The sequence below is a fragment of the Arachis hypogaea genome, chromosome 9 (genome assembly GCF_003086295.3).
Source record: "Arachis hypogaea cultivar Tifrunner chromosome 9, arahy.Tifrunner.gnm2.J5K5, whole genome shotgun sequence".
Classification (NCBI taxonomy): domain Eukaryota; kingdom Viridiplantae; phylum Streptophyta; class Magnoliopsida; order Fabales; family Fabaceae; genus Arachis; species Arachis hypogaea.
The window spans coordinates 38,180,916-38,191,505 of NC_092044.1; positions in this window are offsets into that span (position 1 = coordinate 38,180,916).

Sequence of the window (10,590 nt, forward strand, 5' to 3'; positions counted from 1 at the left end):
AGGTGGGAAGTTTGAGCTTATCAAAGATTCAAATTTCAAGCTCACTTGACCATATATGCATCATACCTTGACCCTAGCCCCATTATAACCAAAGAAAAGACCTCATGATACTTGTATGCATGCATGAAATATATGTTGATTGTTAGAAGAAGAACAAATCTTGGAAAACATGATTAGGGGAGAACTGAGAGAATCAACCTAAATACTTGAGCGAATAGAGTGCAAACACTTCCGGTGAGGGTTCGATGCTCGATTCCTTGATTCCCGGCTCTCACGAGCATTCCTCATGCAAAGTTGCATATATTGCATTTGATGCTTGAAAATTGGCAAGTCCTATATAAATTGACCACCATCGGACCCTATATGCTTGCATATATCTTAGGAAGGTTGAATTGTTCCTAACCAAGTAGGTAATAGCATTAGTCATAGTTGCATTCATATAAGTAGGTTGCACTTCATGAGTCGTGTACCTCTATGATCCCTCGGTCTTTTGTGTTTCTTTTGCATTTCTCTAAGCATGAGGACATGCTAAGATCTAAGTGTGGGGAGGTTGATATACTCCATTTTGAGGGTTTATCTTGTGTTGATTTCAGGGGTTTTATCAATAATTCCACACGTTTTCTACATGAAAATACAAGACTTTGTGTTCCTTTTCTAATTTTGCCTCATGAACGAAAACATGCCTATTTTGCACTAAATTAGATACATTTCTAATCTTTCCTTGATGCCATTCGATGCCGTGACCTGTGTGTTAAGTGGTTTCAGAATATAGGGTAGGGACGGACCGGAAGAGAGAAGAAGGACGGGTGCAAAGGAAGGGAGCATGAGAATTGAACTTTGGAAATCTCGGCATGGGCGCGTGCGCGCACTTGACGCATCTGCGTGGATTGAGCAGTTAAGAAGTCGAAGCCAAGAGCCAAGCCACGAGCCGGCTTGCGTAGCGGCTAGGCCATGATCTCCAATGGCGCGCACGCGTACATCACGCCTCAGCGCACATTACAAGATATCCCGTGGACGCGCACGCGTACACTGCGCGTGCGCGCCGATGTGCGAATATGATTTTTTTAAAGAGCCACGTGACTTGGGCGTGGAGGCAGTTGGGAATCCCATTTTGGGGAAGTGCTTTGGCGGGAAAAGCTTAAGAAGACCAAGGGAACAAGGGTTAAGCACTTTTAGCTCATTTTTAGATTCTATATATTTTTTGGAGGATAGTTAGTTACACTTGTGGAGAAGGAGAGGGATTCAAAAGCTCTCATTAGGGTTCATCTTCATCCAATTTCTGAGTTTTCATTCACTCTTTGGTGAGATCCATTACAATTCTCAATTCATCTTGTTCATGTCATAGATCTTCTTCTCCAATCTCAATTAGTGTTTGTAATTGCTCAATTCTCATAGATCTTGGATTCAACTTTGTAGTTTTGGATTTAATCAATTTCTTTAGAATCTCATTTCCATTGTTGTTCTATGTTAATTGTTGTTAGTTCCTTGTGTTGAAATAGTTTTAATTCTACTTTCTTCTCAAATTTACCATGGCTTTCACTCTTGCTAACCAAATGTTTGATGAAATGCCAACACTAGTTATGGAGTAAAAGTTTCCTACTTGGCATAGGGTTTGGGCCATTAGAAGAAGTTGAATAGTTGTGCCAATCGTTGATTTGGAATTAGGGATTGCTAATTGACTTGGAGTACACTAAAGCTAGATTTCCATAAGGTAAAGCTAGGACTTGTGACTCAAGTTGATTACTCTCATTTGACTTTCCTCTGTGCCTAGGGGTTAACTAAATGAAGCAAGGCCTAATTGTTGTCATCATTGAGAGAACTATAAGGATAGAATTTCTAATACCAACCCTAAGCCAAGTCTTCTAAGGATTGATTGTTTGTTTTCTATTTTGCTAAAACCTTCAAAGAATCATAACAAGGCTTTCTTAGCAATAAGATGCACACTCTAGCAATTCCAAGGGAGCACGACTCGAGAGACTAATACTCTCGGTTATAAATTGTAGGATTGTTTGATGCGAAGTTTAAGTGTCGATTAGACTATACTCACGATCATATTCATCATTGAATTCTAAATCGACATGCTAAATTTCGTTTATCAAGCACCTCAGTGCGGTTCCTCTCTCCCTCCCTCCCTCCTTTCGCAGTTCAGAGTCGTTGTTTCCCTCCCTCGCGTCGCAACTTCTCTCTTTCCCTCCCTCACTCTCTTAGCCTCTCCCTTCCTTTCATCGCAGGTGAAGCCGTCGTTGTCTATCGCTCGTCGCCCGTCAGTCACACTTAAAAAATGTTGTCCATCGTCGTTTGCGCTACAACCAGTACAGTAGCACTCCTGTGCATCTAGAATAGGGATGCGTCTCGAGTAAATGCTTTGTTTTAATTTTTTTGGATCTGGTTATTTGTTCTTAGTTCTGTTCTAATATTTAGTTCTATTTTTATTTTGCTATTATGATTTTTAATTTAGGATTTTTGGTTCTATTCTTTCTAATTTGTCCTTGCAGTTTTTATCATTTGTAGTTCTCTAATTTTAAAATTTGTGGCTGTTAGATAATTTTAAAATTTCTTGTTTTAATTATCTAATTTGAATTTATGGTTTATTGTTGATGCGTGAGCATCTTTCCTATCTTTTTCTAGTGAATTTGCATTCAATTTGTTGAGTTTAATCAAGAATTAATTATCTTTTAGCCACTATGGATACTACTTTGAGTTGTGTGCAATTCTGTTTATTTTTGGTAGCATTCGACTGGATTTGATGAAGTTTTTGTAGACAAAGAGAAGAAGGCCAATGATGCTGTCAACCCTGACCTCTCTGCACTCAAACCTAAATAAGTCAAGCTTAGAGGTCCAATGGACGTAATTTCAGTGGCGTTGAAAAGCTAACTTTCAGAGTTTTCCAACGATGTATAATAGTTCATACTTCTTTTCCACCAAGTCAACAAGGGTGGCGCCTAACTTGAGGTTTCTCAAGTTAGGCGCCAAAATCAACTAAAGCAATTAATCCAAGCGGCCACGGTGGTGCCTGGATGAGAAAGGGGCATCCAAGGAGTTCTGCCTAGGCTACGCCTAACTTGAGAATTCTCAAGTTAGGCACCATACATCAATAAGCACACACAAGGAGTAGGCCACACTTCAAGTTAGGCACAACTCCCCTCAAGTTAGGCGCAAATTCAAGCCCTCCACACCAAGATGCGCTGCCCACTCCAAGTTAGGCGTGCCCCAACTCAAGTTAGGCGCAAGATCTTCAACCACCAAGTGGTCCCAGCGTCCAATTAAGGCCATTCGAAGATTAATGTAGATTTCTGATTAAACCGTATTTTAATTAAAAATAGGAAAAGATATTATTTAGTTTTAGAAATTATAATTTACATTAATTAGGATTATATATAAAAGGGAAAAGAATCAGCCCTTCGGTCTCTTCTCTTCTCTTTTACCTCATTTCGCAATTTATAGTTTTTACGGATCCTAGTTTTCTCTCTGAACCATGAGCAACTAAACGTCCACTGTTAAGGTTAGGAGCTCTGTCTATTGTATGGATTGATACTATTATTTTCTATTTTAATTCATGTATAATTCAAGAATTATTTTCGTTCTTTATTTTATGAATCTAGATGGAACGAAAGTATGACATTGGTTCTAATTGAGTTCTTTTATAACTTGGAAAAGCTTTTTACTTGAACAACAGCTTGAAAACAATTTCTCCTAAATTTCTAATTATCTGGACTTAACGGGATACGTGACATATAATCCTCTTATATTTGGGTAATTAGGATTTTCGTTGCATATAAACTAGAATTGAACTTCACCTTCTAATTGGAATTAAGTGACCAAGGAATTGGCGGTTGATGAAGGTTAGAAGAGACTAAAAAGGTCTAAGGAATTAAGATTTAGTCACTTATAGTTTGCCATGAATTAAATCTTGCATGATTAAAATAGTTAGTAAGAAAAGTCAATCCGGAAGATAGATATCTCTGAAGCCTTAACTATTTCTCCAATAATACTTCACAACTTGTTTACTGCTTGCTTTCTGATATTCTGAATTACTATTTAGTGCAATTGAACTCTCAAAACACCATTTTCTGTTTGTCTAACTAAATAAATCATTTAACCATTGTTGCTTAGTCCATCAATCCTCGTGGGATCTACCCTCATTCACTTGAGGTACTACTTGGTACGACCCAGTGCATTTGCCGGTTAGTTTGTGGACTTTAAATTCTGCACCAGTTGTTCTAATTTATGCGGTTTTAATTTTAGTGTTGTTCTCATTTTGACCTGTTTCTAATTATTTATTCAATTTTTTTTGTATATATATATATATATATATATATATATATATATATATATATATATATATATATATATATATATTATCTGGTCATTGTTCTCTATTCTTTACTAAATTTAGTCATTAGAGATAATAATGATTGAGCTCTAAAACATAATCAGCATATAGTCAACCATGTTGCTAAAGTATTCATATTTTTATAATATTTTTTTGGAAGACAGAATTTTAAATCACCTTATACATGTACAGCGTATAGAAGTAGTGATTGATTGATAATAGTTGTTGCTTTCCACCACCACCCTTATCTTAGTGCAATGATTTGGTCAATTTCTTTACCAGCTTAAGTTTTGCACACTATGATTCATATGGCTCTAGTATTATGGCTTAATTTTGTTAGGCAAGGATGGCTACAATTTATGGTATTATGACATTAAGAGTTTTGCCAGTAAAGAATGTCATAAAAACAGTCGCGTTGTAGATATAGTCTCTAAACCGACAAAAATCCCTTCGTACAAACGTTTTGGGTGTCACAAGTAACAAACCCCTTTAGAAATTGTTAACCGAGTATTCAAACCTCGGGTCGTCTTCTCAAGGAACTGCGAGGAAGTATGTTCTTATTATTGGTTATAAAGGTTGTAATCGGGGTTTAGAAGGTGAGAAGCAAGTAATTTAAATGACGAGTGAATTAAATGGCAATTAAAAATAAATAATAACTGCAAAAAAACTTTTGGCAAGATAAGGGAATTTAGAGGACTAACTTAGTTATCTCTCTCAACTATAATAAAAGTTGAATCCAAACTCCACTTGGTCAACCTTTACCCGGGCAAAGGAAAGTCAATGGACTAATTAAATTGACCTTTGAATCCTAATTATTTCCTAAGAAAAGGTTGGGATTATTCAGGTTCAGCTCAATTAGCAAGATAACGATTATTAATTACGTTGAGTTTAATAATTGTTGAGTTACTAAATTCTTAATCAGAACCAAAAGGGGAAAAAGTAAAATTGCTGGAATAATAAGAATATCCTTAGATGGGAAGCAATGGCAACTTAATTCAAAGAGAACAATTATAAACTGAAAATACCTCAATTATCATTAATTCAAAGAACAATCCATGACATGGGAGAAATTCATAAATCAAATTATAATAATCAATTCAAATGTCAGAATAAATAAATAAAAGTAAAACTTAAAATAAAAGAACATTAAACCTGGGATCCAGAGTTACTCTTAAAACAAGAAGAAATCCTAAATCCTCAAAGAGAGAGAGAACCTCTCTCTAGACTAAATCTAAATCATAGAAAAAACTAGAAAATTGGCGAGCTCCCCCTGAATGGATGCTTTCCCTCACTTCATAACCTCTGATCTATACTTTCTCGACTTGGATTTGGGCCAAAAAGGGCTTTAGAACTCGCTGGGGCATGTTCTGTAATTTTCTGGTGCGTGGCCTCTGTCACGCGTCCGCGTGGGTCACGCGGTCGCGTCATTCAGAGCTTTTCCTTGCCACGCGGTCACGTCAGTCATGCGACCGCGTCATGTGCGTTTTGCTTAAGGCGCACGATCGCGTCAGTCATGCGGCCGCGTCGCTGAATCTTCGCTTCTGGCACGCGATCGCGTCGTCCATGCGATCGCGTGAACACCAGTTTCCTTAAAGCTCCGTTTTGCTTTCTCCTTCCATTTTTGTATGTTTCCTTTTCCATCCTCTAAGTCATTCTGCCTTAGAAAATCTGAAACTACTCAACATACTAATCACGGCATCGAATGGAAATAAAGGTAATTAAAATAATTAATTTTTAAAGCTTAGGAAACATGTTTTTCACAATACGACATAATAAGGAAGGGAAAGTAAAACCATGCAATTAATGTGAATAAGTAGGTGAAGGATTATATAAATCACTCAAATTAAGCACAAAAGAACTCATGAAATATGGGTTTATCAACCTCCCCACACTTAAACACTAGCATGTCCTCATGCCAAATCCAAGGTAAATAATTAAGGTTAAAGTGATGGAATGCAATTCAACCTAAATTAAATGTAACTACCTAAATGAATGATGCATCGCGCAACTCTAATTTATTCACTCATATATAAAGCTTACATATAGCTAAGTTAATTCACATTCTCAAGGAGTTATGTATATATATATAGCCAACCCTTAAATAATAAAGCAATTTAGCAAATGAGATGGGAAAGAAAACATTGTATAAACTTGCAAAACAATTAGTAAATTTGAGCACAGATATATGTTGATGAGTTATTGAACCCTCACTGGATTTTGTGTTTACTCTCTTGTTACTCAGTGTTTATTGGGTTTATTCACTCTATTTTTCTTTTTATTCTTACTTTCTATAGCTTTGTTCTTCATCTAACCAATCAACAATTATAGAATATAGTCATACCAAAAAGTCATGAGGTCTTAATTGAGGGTGTAATAGGGCCAAGGTAAAGGTAAGGATTTATGTATAGGGTCAAGTGAGCTAATAAGTGAATCCTTAATTAGACTAAGATCTCACCTAACATACATATTCAGCAAGATAAAACTTCTTTACCTATTTTCCATATTATCCCACTTATTGTTTACATGCTCATGTTTCACTTTTTATTTTTATCCCATGTGCATTGTTTTCATTGGGGAATTTCTGTTTGTATCCCCTTTTATTTAAATGCTGAATTTTTTTTTTATACACATGGTAATTGAATCACTTTGATTTTCTCATGAGCATGCTTCCCAAATTTATTTTTATTTCTTTTTAATCTTCCTAACCCTTTGTTTCTATCACTCATGTTCCCACAAGGTTTCCCACATTTAACTCTATTCATGATTTTCTATCTTAAGCCAACCAAGGATTCACTTGGGGTTTTCTTTTGTTTTTCTACTTAAGGCTAGTAATTTGGCTAAATAGAATAAAGGGGTTTTAAAAGGCTCAAGGGGGCTAACAAGGGTGATGAAAAAGGTAGGCTAATTTGGAATAAGTGAGCTAAAATCAAATGATGGCCTCAATCATTCTCTTGGTATGTATCTATTCTATATTCTATAATTGGACATATAGATTAAAGCAAGGGAAAGAACATCAGAATAAAAAGAAATGTAACACACAGAAATAAAATTATGGTTTGAATGCAACCATACAATTAAGCTCAAGACTCACAGGCTGTGTGTTCTCTAACTCAAGCATCATATATCATTTAAATATTGTATGCATGATTAGTTAAAAATTCCCATTATTCTCATAAAAAAATTATTTAGGGTAGCTTTTAAAGTTTTAATGTTCCTCCTTGATGAAATGTTGTCAGCTTAACTACATCATGTAATGCTATATACAAGGTTTATGGATTTAAATCTGATATGTTCAATTTCCTAGTTTACTTCCTTTTTATATTTTTCTATTTAAACTATACTATCTTATGCTAAAAAAAGGGTAAACTATACTAATTAATCCTACTAATAAATCAGAATTGCAAACTAAACTAAATAACTAAAATAAACTAAATGGCTAAGATATGAACTAAAGATGCAAAATGCAGAAAATAGAGTAAAAATACATAAAAGCAATGTATAAGTACTCAGAGAATAACAGTAGAAAGAAAAAATACAGAAAAATATCCAAAATAAAAGAAAAAGTATGTAGTGGTTCACCAAAATAAAAATGCCAGAGATGGCGACCTCCCCACACTTAAAATGAAGCATCGTCCCCGATGCACAATCAAGCCGGGTGTGAAGGGGTGTCATCACTGGTAGGGATGGCAGCTGGAGTCTCAGGGGTGGTGGGCGGGGAGTCTGGCTGCTGTAGAGGCGGGGCTGATTGTATCGGAATCTCTGGATCTGCAGCCTCTATCTGGGGCATAACCTCCTGATGCGGGGCAGCCTGCTCTGTGGCTGCCTGCTGATAAGTCTCCTCCTGGAAATGAGTCTCTACTTGGGAATGAGGCTCCTCCTCGTGCTCATCCTCCTCCTCCTCTGATGGCTCTGATGGAGTGTCGGGCTCGGAGGGGATGTCGGCGCCCTGTCTGATCATCAGCTTCAGATGGGAATAGCATCGCCTGCTGCAGCGCTCCAATATCTCATACCGGCGCTCCAATATCTGATCAAGCTAGCGGAATAGACGGTGCACGAGGCGATAAACCGGCTCAAAGGCGGGTGGAGGTGCAGTGGTGGCAGCAGGGGCAGCTAGGGCAGCTGTGGATGAAGAGGGTCCAGCAGACGGAGGGGCTGGCTCATCAGTAGCAGTGAAGGGTGGTGGTCTGTAGCCCAAAGCTAGGAAGTTCCTGCTGTGAGGAATGATCTTCCGGTAATCCGCCGCTGGTGGTCGCTCATCAGCATCCTCCCATGGCACGTCAGCCCGACGGCCAAGCTGTGTAACTAGATACGGAAAAGGGAGGGTGCCTCGGACGTGGGCCCTGGCCATATAATGCCAGATAAAACGAGGCAAGTACAGGTCCTTACCCTCCAGCACACACCAGAAGAGGGTAATCATGGCAACTGGGATCTCAGTCTCATGAGTACTCGGCATCACATAGTTGCTCAAGATCTGATGCCATAGCCGAGCCTCATCATGCAAGTACACTCGCTTGATCCCTCTGGGCATAGTAGTGTTCTGACCCATCTCCCAAGGAACAGCAGGGTCAAGAGTAATCCGTGCCTTCACAGCATCCCAATCAAACTGCATCTGGCCCATGTCCTCCTCAGCCTGTGCATAACCATCTGGCTGATCGGACTTGGCTGGGAGCTGGAGAATGGTCTCTATGGCCTCCTCAGTGACCAGAATTTGTTTTCCTCTCAGGTGTACGGCATCTAGGGTGGTGAGGTAGTAGTTGCAATAGAATTTCCAGACCCAAGATGCGTTGACCTCTGTCAGTGTTCTTTCCAGAAAGAACCAGCCCCTTTGCTTGATTTGCTTAGTGGTGTATTGCTGGAGGGCTTCTGAAATTTTCAGAGTTCGTTCCAGGTATAGATTTTTGGAGTTTGCAAAAGTCGGGTACCTCAGTTCACAGTACCGTTTGCAAATTTTATAGGATCAGTCGAAGGGAGCAGCTGGTCAGCTTTTTCCTGCTGTGTGAAGTTCTTCTCCCGCCATGAAGAATCGTGTATGAGAGCAATGATAGACTGGGAGGAAGCTCCTCTCTTGCGCTTGCCAGTAGCCTTGCCTTTGCCTTTCCTTTGTGAGGCAGACATCCTAAAAAACAGAAAACCAGGAGATGGATAAAAAAATAGGAAAGCAAATAGGCAAGTAAACAAAGGAAACTCAAAGCGTCAAGGGAGAATAAGGAAAATGAGGAAATGAAATGTGATGGAATTTATGTTAAATGGAGAAAAAATCAATATGCCATGGTTAGAAAGTTAGAGGAAAGTGAAAATAATCAGAAAAGAGATCAAAAGGGTTAGTATGGTTAGAGTTTTGAAAAAGAAATTAGTAAATTAAAATTAGTGAGTTAGTAAAGTGCGGGTTAAAGTAAGTGGCATAGAAAAATTCCATATAACAGTGATTCACAGGTAAGAATAGAAGTACTCATAATCGAACAAGAGAAACAGGGTGATGCTGATTCGAATAGAAATAAATAAAAAAAGCAAAAATTGGAATCAGTGAATCACAAATGCAGTTTATGAACCAGGAAATCAAAGAGGATAAGAAAGGTTGCCATAGCATTCATGAAATGGTCTGGGTAAAGCAGAGTAAAACAGAGTTCAGAAATGCCAAACCAAAACATGAATGAAAAAAAATTTCAAAAAAATTTAGGCAGCATTCCGACTAAAATTGGATTGTCCCAGAAAATAAACAGCAATCATAGCAGTTCAGATGAATTAAAAACTTGCTGCATTTACCAGTAATGAATAAAAACAGGAAAATTGAGAGTAATCAAGCAGCAAATGCAAGAAATCACAGCATATGAACGAGGTCACAGGAACAGCAGAATTGCAGTTATGATAAAACAAAAACAAGAACAGTGCAAGTAAACAGACCTAGATCCACTAACCACAGCCTAAGCTACCTAACAACCTAAAAATTCCACTACAACAGGCATATCTGTCTATCCTAATTATGAACGAAAATAGAAAAAAATTATAGAAAAACGACAAACGGATAAAAAGGATTTGCGTTTTGCGGAACCTGGTAGGCGGGAGGGGTGGAACGGGGAAGAAGGTGGCTGTGACAGCGTTTGGCGCGGTGGCGGGGCACGGCGTCGCGGTGGCGGCTGAGGGGGGCAGTGGCGGAGAGGGTTTAGGGTTAGTGATAGAAGAAGGGGGACTGCGGGTGGGTAGCGGAGAAGGGGATGCCGCTGGGTGGCCGGCGGTGGCGGGGTGGTGGCATGGGGGAA